At 41.8% G+C, this 9,761-nt stretch overlaps 1 protein-coding gene across 1 annotated transcript in view; it reads right to left on the bottom strand.

The window, feature by feature from the left end:
- The window catches only part of LOC108153167 (somatostatin receptor type 2), a 90,427-nt gene extending 85,840 nt beyond the window's left edge, over window positions 1–4,587 (bottom strand). The window contains exon 1 of the mRNA XM_033386856.1: window positions 3,869–4,587. The gene's annotated coding sequence lies outside the window, so the exon portion shown is untranslated. The remainder of the gene's footprint in view (window positions 1–3,868) is intronic.
- Between the last annotated feature and the right edge of the window lie 5,174 nt (window positions 4,588–9,761).

Genomic DNA, 9,761 nt, shown 5'->3' with positions numbered 1-9,761 from the left:
ACCCATCGAACATCGGATATCCAGCACATTTTAAATCATTCTCTAATTAATGAGGGCTCTCCTTGGCGAAACCCGATTTAATTTAATAATAGTTTGTAAATTGTTAGAAAGATGTCTCCACATCCACAATAGTCGCACAAATTAATAAGCAAAAGGTTTATGAAGCCCTCAAATTCCACGAAGATTTAACATTAAAAATAACAAAAATGTGTAAGTAATAATAAGAGAAAATTAACCTATTAAAACATTTATAAATAATTATTAGTTTTTAGAATAAATATCAATAATATTGGATCATAGTTTAAGCGATAATAATAATAAATAAATAATCTCTCTGTTATATAAGAAAGGGTTGGGATTGAGCGAAGCGAGTGAGCCGAGGGTTGGCCCACGCGAGAAGCGAGTGGGCAGGGGGCTGGCCGCCTAGTCTACGAATAATCAAAAATACATGCCAGTAAAATCAGAGACTCCCCCAGAGAGGCGTGCACAAAAAACACTTTACAATCAATTTATTAGCAAGTATTTCTTTGATTTATGTCAAAAATATCCAAGATGCTTTCAAACTGCCATAAAACAAAAGACCAGAAAAAATACCTGTGTGCGTAGCCAGCGGGCTGCAACCTGCACCTGGGGCTGAAGCCCGATGGCTAAAAATATTCCTGGGTCAAGCCCCCCCAGGGTATCCAACTCGCGCGCACATGAGGATCCAAGCAGCGTTTTTCAACCATTTTACTACCATTTTCCCGACACTACTCGCTGGGATATAAATTCAGTGCGAACTTTGGAAAAACGCAGACCCGAAACAGCAGGAGAAAAACAGCTACAAAGGCAAAAGTTCTTACAGCTTCATTTAATATCGACTGGGAGACACACACACACACACACAGAGAGAGAGAGAGAGAGAGAGAGAGAGAGAGAGAGAGACAGAAAGCAAAAAAACGAGGAAAACTTTTTGCCCACCTCCACCTCCCAGCAGGGGGTTGGGAGTTTTTTTATTTTATTTTATCTTATTTCGTTCGCCTGTTGTGAATTTTTTATGAAATTTGTTCGCTTGTTGCCTTGCCTTTTGGCTGCCGCTGCTGTTGCTGCTGCTTTCCATGCCAAAAGCGTAAAAATATTTACGCATTAAAGTCGGAAAAGTAGAAGAAACAAATAGTACAGGGAGCAATGTGGGGGGAGGGGAGGGGAGGGGAGGGAGAGGGGAATGCGAATGAGAATGGCATAACAATAAGCGAATTTGTTTTCTCTATTTAAACAAATAAAATGTCAAACAAACAGTGAGAAGAAACTTTAAGGGGAAAACCGAAAGAAGAACAAATAGATTCCGGTCGGTCTGCAGGCGGAAATGCCTGTCAGAGCGGACCGTCAAGTTATGAGCCGCAGCCGCAGCCGCAGCACTGCCCGGCACTGTCCTGCACTGGCCGGAATGAAATGCAAATTTCGAATCATGGCCAAAAACTTTCGGTTGTTGCTTGTCTTCGGAGCTGCTGCGGCTCTGGAATTTCCCATGCAATTGCAGGACGATACAGGACGATACCAAGGCGACGAGACGCACGTCGCCCGACGCCAGACGCCAACAAGCGAAAACTTGAGTAATTGATATGTGTGGTTTCAACTTTCTAATGGAGCTCTCGCTCTGCTCAGTGTTGGACAGTGTGGAAAAGTTTGCGGTTTCCCGGGCAAATTCTGGCGACTCCCATCCATGGCTCAAGACTTAAGACCGACACTAGAGTTTCCCCACTAGATTGTAATTGGTTTTGCGGTGGCCTGCAGGTGAAGCCAGCAGCAGCACGATTTGCCAATTAAGAAAATTCAATCTTAAATCAGTTTTATGTTGAACCACTAAGAAGAATAAACTCATTTAAACAGATATATTGCAATTCGAACGAATTCAAAGAGTTTTGTAGTACAATCTGCAGTTGTGGTGATTCTGAATGCCCCAGGACTCAGGCTGAAAAAAGAAAAGAAGAACATTTCTTTACCCATAACTTTCCATTCAAGAAAGTTCTATTGCAAATACCCATTAAATAGGATTTAAGCCCCCCTAACTTAAGAAATAAGTTTGAATTAAATCAAATAATCTATGTACATATGTTCCCGTGGACCTTTATCTCCACAGATGTTCTCCCTCTATCAGAGCTCCCTTTAATCAAGCTCCATAATGTTGTATGACATTCTCTCACATGGAAAATGCACGCTTGAAGCGACGTCACACAGGTCCGTAGCCCCCTCGCCGCCCCCAAAAACATTTAAATGCCATTTCAATTACGCGTTCCATCCGTCTGAATGCCGGCTGCCTGCACGCCGCCCCCCACAAAGCCCTCGCAATCGTCCCACACCTCACACGCTGCTGTATTATTCAGAGGGCAAAAGCTTCTTCGCTTCCCTTTCCTTCCCTTCCCATCCAATCCCTTCCCTCTTCCGCTTCGTTAGTGCAACGTTTACGCACAAATTAACACGCTGGCAAACTGGAACTTTCTGCCATCCAGGACGACGACGACGGCGACGACGAAATCACAAACGACAAAGGGTTAAGGCAGAGAGAGTGAGTGAGAGAGGGACGGAGAGTGTGTGGAAAAGGGGAAGAAAAATTAAAACATATACAAAAATCATACAATTTCAATTTTAATGAGCAACATTCTGTGGCAGTTCCCTTGCAGCAGAGAAATTATTCGGAGAAATTATTCTATACAATAAAACTGCATTAATTATTTTCTATTATTTTCTTGGAATGCAACTGTAATTCCCCTTCGAGGCGGTTAAGTGGTAAATGGATTTTGCCAACATTCGCACATCACGTGGCACATGTGCCGGCTGGAATTTGCATTAAAACGAGCCCTAAGTGCATGCTGATGGCTGCTGAATAAGAAATAACGAGAATGAATGTATAGAAACGTAGAGACGGCAGTCGACCCGAGTGTCGAGTGTCGAGTGGAGAGGGTCGAGTATTGCCGGAATCGGTAGCAGAGCCTATGCAAACACCCGACCGACCTGCCACATCATTCATTATTACTCATTTAGTACTTGATTTAACCAAAGAGTTGATGGGTTCTTCGAAGGCTTATGTTCTCCACTTGCTCTTTGTATTGGGCACTACAGCTTGAGTTGCTCAACTGCTTCCAGGAACCTCCCACACATTTTGCCAAACAGAAATTTAATGAGATTTTTCAAAAGCTCCAAATTTCCAGGGTGGTAGGGTTACTGTTTTGGTACATTAAGTACATATATAATTTGTTTTATACTTTAAACCCTCGAACCATCGAAATAAGGTTAAAAATGAAATATTCAAATCTATCCTATTTCAGAAAATTCCAATTGAAGACAGAGTTGCAGGTCTGCCAAAAAAACGCAAATATTTATACTTCTTAAAATTATAAAATTATAATAGTGAAAATCGCACAGAGAGGATTCCATATCCGTTGCAGTATCCAGCGCAAACGACAAGTCCTGTATCTAGCAAATACAATTTGTGGTTGCTTGTGTGTAAAAAAAAACCACACCCAAGCTGCCTGCAGACAAATGTTTCTGGCCGAGGATAGACAGTGGTTCTTTACGGATTTCTGCAGATTTTTCTGTAGTTGTACAGACAAAACCAATTGATCAACGTACATCCCCCTATAATCGGAGTCGACAAACATCCGATCCAAGCTATTGAGATAAATTATTTGCCTACGCGAATTACCTGAAAAACGTATGACTATCACACCAGAAAAAATTCACTGATCGAAAACCAAAAAATATCTATAAATTAAAAAGTAGGGAAAGGATGAGATACGAGATATACTATTACAGAAAATTATAATTATTATAAATACATATTTATAAATTTCGAAAAAAGTATAAAACCGTATAAAACGGAAAGACTCACCTGTTCTTATATGCATTTTCAATATGTAGTGCTGTAGCGTTTAATATTATCTTCTGTCTACTTTTGGGACGTGTATGTATGTAGCTGTTTTTTAGTTCTGTATATTTGAATCAAATTTTCTATTTTTTTGCGTTGCATTTCTTTATTATGTTGTTTTCCACACAAACACATAAACAACAAACAAAAACAAAAATTTAAAAAAACACGACGCACGAAAATGCGAAACAATTGATTTTGATTATATTTTCGTAGGAAAAACATCATTTGGGAACTTTTCGCGCCAGTTGCATTAAGGCGCGCACGCGCACTTTTACTAGAAATACGATTTTAACGAACGCTTTAAAATACCGATTTGAACGACCGCTTTAAACTACCGCTTTTAATGAGAAACCGGGGGGAAATAACAGTGGCGATAAGAGCGAAGGCGAGTCGAAGCTGTGATAAGAATGCAGCAGCATGGGTGAAGCGAAAGCTTGTGTGTTCGGCGTGTCACGTCATGGGAGAGGGGGGCAGCAGAGCAGCGTAGGCCAGTCAAAGCTCGGTTCGCAGATCGGCCTTCGTTTATGCACGACTTCCCCTCTCTCTTAATAAGACGCTTGATATAAAAAGAATTAATTAACCGCTCTTATGACTGCTTTGAATGAGGGGACGGGGGGAAGAGCAAGCTGTTATAAGAATGCAGCAGCGTGGGCGGCTCAAAGCTCGTCTCATCTCTCCCTATCTCACTCATAAGAACGAGAGCGAAAGTTGGTGGCCAAGCAAGAGAGTTGTGTATATGTATGTACATATATGTAGGCGTGTACTAGATCACGACACTAAACCTGTGATAAAAGTGCGGGCGCTCAAAGAAGGTGGTGAGAGGGGTGCAGCAGTAGAAGAGAAGATCAAGATAAAAACAGAAAATACGCACCAATGTAGACACCCGTTCGTTTGTTCCATTGCGAGATGCAGTCGTCTCAGCGCATTGTTGCTGTTGTTGTTGAGAGAACAATAGAATGAAGAATAGAGCGAGAGCGAAGCTTGTTAAACTTTTTAGACAGCAGCCGCTACGCCATACACTCCGCTTATCGACAAACGTTTACTTCTGAAATAATTGGAAGGGAAGCATATTCCCTCGACGCACTGGCAATCCATACAAATCATCGCACGAGCACCTGTGGACTTCAAACACATACCTACATACCTATGTATGAATGTGATTACAAATTTCAACGCGGCAAAACCAATGAAAACCTACCATGAAAGGCCTCAAAAGAATTAAGTTGGGTATTTGGGACTATGGTGGAACTGATCTGCTCCAATATATTAGTCGAGAATGTATAGTGTTGTCTGTACTAAAATATTTCACCGTATTCTACCGTCGATCTACCGAAGTCCTATTTCTATTCTTACTTCATTCTTTCGGAATAACAGCGTGTTTAAAATATACTACTTGTTTTTCTACTTGTTGTCTCACTTAAAGAGTATAACCTTTGTCGCGCCTCTCTGACTTTCTATTAAAATTTCATCGTAAATTGTATCTACAAAATTATTAAATAAACACAGTGGAATTTTAAATCTCATAGAGATTAAATTCCCAAAAAAATTTAATAAAATCCCAAACAAATGAAATTCCAATCGACTGCCCGCCTTCTCTCCTCCAGTCAGTGAAATTTCTATACCTTAACTATATTCAGGGAATACAAAAATTTCGTAATCAACATTTTTTCTCTTTCAGCACACACTCTCTCTCTCCCTCTCTCTTCGTCTCCGTCTGTCTGTTTTCCGACCCCTCGCTCATACTTCCCTTGTGTAGAACAGAACTCCCCAAAGCTTTTTGGCTTAAAATGTTAATTGGACGCTGAAATGTTAAATTAGTAAAAAGCAAAACGGGACACTAACAGAGGGAGTGAGGAGTAAAGAAAAAAATTCAAGAAAAATATATGTGCCCCCTCCTTATAGCATTTATGAAAAATGTCAGTTGGATGCCAGCCAACACTGGGCGGCAGTTGGGGGCGGGGCTAGGGGCAGACTACTTCCGGGACAGCCATGAGGAAGGCATAGCAATATGGTAGGAGCAGCACAACCAGCACAGGCGGGTGGACTTGGAAGTCCTTCCCACATCCCACATCCCACACAGCCATACCAGCACACCACACCACAGGTCTCATTTTATTATGCATAAATTATGAAATTACGCAAAAAAATAAATAAAAGTAAAACGTCAACCGTTTTAATGCCGTGTTGGCAGGTCTCTGCCATGGTTCCATGTGGGAGCTATTTTGGGACAACCGGGAGCAGCCTGGAAACTGACAGAATTATTAAGCCATTTACGTGCCTTTGCTTTGTTTTCATTTGCTGCATTTTGCAACTGCGATTTTGAGTGATGTGATGCCCGGGGGCGGCGTCGTTTTCGTCGAATGAACGGTGGAGCTCTGAGCCTGGTTTAATCACCTGTCAGCCAGCTACAAACGGCTGAAACGCCAGTGGAAAGTCATCAGTTGGCTTACGAACAAGTAAGCTGGCCATGTCAGGAGTAATTTAATTGACGCCGAATGCTGGGGTTAACCTTTGGGAGTGATTGCACATAGGTCACAGCCAGTGGCCCTATTCAGTGTCACCTTAAGGTAGTTATTGCCAATGAGTGATTAGTTATGGGTATAACAGTCCCAAGCCGTGGGAAATTCATAGCCTTATGACCAAATTCACGATCTTTTAAGTAGTCGTAAAACATCAACATCACATCAAAGGGAAATTTTCCATTTGATGCCGCAGTGTGCAAATCGTAGATAAATTTGACGATTGATCGAATTTTCCCATTGATTGAGAGAATAAAATATACAAAAAGGCAAGCGAAGACGAAAAAAGTAGATGGTATTAATGAAGGAGGAAAGTAAAGGTAGAAAGGAAACCAGGTCTTCGAAGGATTGGGGGATTTATTAAGAAATGCATTGGGCGGAAAGCTCTTCGAGGATGTCGGAAGCAGGATGGAGAAGCTGCCATGCCCTGCACAAAGAGTTAAGCAAATGAAAAGGAACTCATGGAAAAGTAATCAACGATTTTCTCGAGAAAAGCTAAACGACTGATTTACAATGAGCCAAGAAGTGCTTAAGATGAAGACTAAAAAAACAAGGAGTAGTTTTTCATTTGAATTTAATGAATGAGTTTTCTTTTCGTATTTAATCATTTCTGCTTAATAAGCAGGAAATGGTTCCGGGAAAGCGTTTAGAATTGCTGAGGTATTTCTATGAAAATGTTCTAGCTAAAAATTATTAGTATTTTTTAATCCAGCAATTCATCGAACAATTAAAGATAGTGTAAAGATTTAGATTTAAAATTGCTGAGAAGTGTATGCCAACGAACCAGATGGTGAATAATTCAATGGCCAAACAGCAGTGTCGAAAACTTTATAATCTAAAACAGCCAACGGAGCGGACAGATGGTTCGAAACTCATACAAAATGCATTCCAATTAAATGCAATAAATTAAATAGAATTCTAGCAGAGACTAGATAACCATTTGGTTCCCCCCCACTTCCCCAAAACTGCTGCATAATTAATTAGCCAAGCATGTGGCGCAGCGGAAAAACAAGGTCATTAAGAATGGAACTCATTCGTTTGCTTACAAAGATTGCAAATTATGCAGAAAATAAGATGGCACCATAAGCCATTGAGAAGAGGTTTTGATTGATGGTGACTGAATAGTTGATACCCCAAGGAGACGCTAATTCTAACATAAATGTTTAAGGCCAAGTCTTAGTAAAGATATTCGCTAATCACTAATTAGAGCTACTTGGGGAAAGTGGCCTCTGGGACCTGTAACAAACATTTTCCTTAACTTGAATAGAAACATTCGAATATATCTCTTATAAAACAGTCTCTCGCTTCTTTTTTGCTGGGCATAGTTCAATAACAGTCTTATACTCCATGTTACGACCCGTTCAACAGTTCCCTCTGTTAAACGCCGATGCGTGTGTATAAGACATGAGAAAGAGACCTGTTCAAGTGATTTTTGATCCTTGTGCAGCATTTCACCATGCCTATACAACCTTGTGTGTACCGTCTCTAAGCCGCAAAGCAGTTTGCCTACAAAGCCTTGCTTGTGTTAAGAAGTTCTGAATAGAAGTGGCTCATTGGTGGCTACCATCTAATGACATCCATCAGGCAGTCATCCAGCAGCTGCCAAACAAGACTAGCGACTGCGACGATGCCGTCGACAAGTGACTCAATCTTTGACTGACAGCGAACTAAATTCTAAAGCATTTTAATTGCTGTCTCGGTGCCCCGGGAGGGGGGCTTTATTTCGTTGCATACAAAATAAAATGGGTGAGTGGTTTGGGATTGAGGTTGAGTAGGAAGGGAGAAGGAGAAGGAGGAGGTTGAAAGGGCATAAATATGTTGACCTTGCAGCCAGTCAGTTAGAAAGCGAAAGGGGCTTTCGTTGAAAGTCAAATTTGCATAATTTGCATGCAGCAGCAGGCCACGAGGTGGGGTGGGGGAGATGCAATTGCACTCAAACCGAGCATAGAATTTAGTTGTTAGGAAAACTTGCTGACAAATTGTGGCCCAGGCTAACGGAGGAAAGTCAACACCTTAAATCCCAGACCAGACCAGACCAGACCAGCAGAGCCCCACAGTCTGTAAGGCGTCTGTGCCATGAAGGAGGGGAACGACGCCAGCGCCAGCGCCGACGACGGTGGATGTTGACGACTTTTGCCATTGAGACGGCCAAAGTTTTTTATGGCAATTTTCGCCAGAGCCAGACACTTGAAGTGGTTGTCCTTGTTGTAGTTGCTAGTTGCATGAATATGAAAATTGTAGCATAAATTGCAACCGAGTTACAAGTTCTTTTCACCCGCATTTTCCGCATAGGCCTGGGCCTGGGCCTGGTCCTGGCCTGGAAATAAAGTGGAAAAGTTTTTTGTTCAAAAATAATATCAAAAATGGTAAGGAAAAGAAGCTTCTTCAACTTACGGGTAAACTGCATCTTAAGTCGAAGCAAATTACATTTGCAAAACAAATCAAGAAACACTTCAAGTCCTTGTGGGGCGGGACTGCAGTTGACCAGGGATTTTGCGAAAAGTTTTCATGATAAACTTTCGGTTTCGGTTCCAGGAAATTAAATTCATAGCAATTATGACACTTGAGCTTCAACTCTAGATTTATACAATTGGAATTACTCAGAACCTTGTGCTTTCTCCATTGCAAATTACCCAGGAAAACAAACTATCAAAAGTTCGGTCCGGGTCCGGGTCCGGGTCCTTGCTCTTTTCCACACAGTCCGGGTATTGTCCAAAGTAATCTGTAAAATTGAGAGGAATAAAAAAATATAAGTAAAATACACAAAATGTCAACACTCTGAGATTTCGAAGGAGCCCAGACCGATTGCGGACAGATTTTATGCATCTCAATTTTGCAGGATTGCCTGGACATGGACCTCAACCTCAAACAGAGCCTGGACAGGTGTGCTGTGTGCTATGAGCTTCGTTGCAGCATCCATTAGACGACCCTTTGCTAAGCTTTTAAGCGGCATGCCTCAGGCGGTGCCAGGGACTGCCCTCCAATGGTTGGGTCCAATAGCGTTTCACAATTTTATGACGAGCCACGGAATGGCCAAAAGGTGTGAGTCGGTCGATAGCCGTGGCTACCTCTGACAGACAGACAGTCCTATCCTTGGCTGGACTCATCTATCCCTTCATCTATCTATCCTTTGGTCTTGTGTGCGTCCGCTTGATTGCTTCGCTTGGCTTGACGGGGCGTTTGATATTCGGTTTCACATAGCACACAGCAAATAACACTTTTACAGTTCGATGTTGAGTGCTGGAAGTTGATGGATGCGGACTGGTCCACCCTTGGGAATAGGGTACTGAACTGATGTCTGTTTAGTTTCCGATTTAATCTGCGACTCTGCGGCA

The sequence above is a fragment of the Drosophila miranda genome, chromosome XR, assembly GCF_003369915.1.
Source record: "Drosophila miranda strain MSH22 chromosome XR, D.miranda_PacBio2.1, whole genome shotgun sequence".
Classification (NCBI taxonomy): Eukaryota; Metazoa; Arthropoda; class Insecta; order Diptera; family Drosophilidae; genus Drosophila; species Drosophila miranda.
The sequence above is the reverse complement of the archived record's forward strand: the minus strand, read 5'-3'. Positions and strand labels throughout refer to the sequence as shown.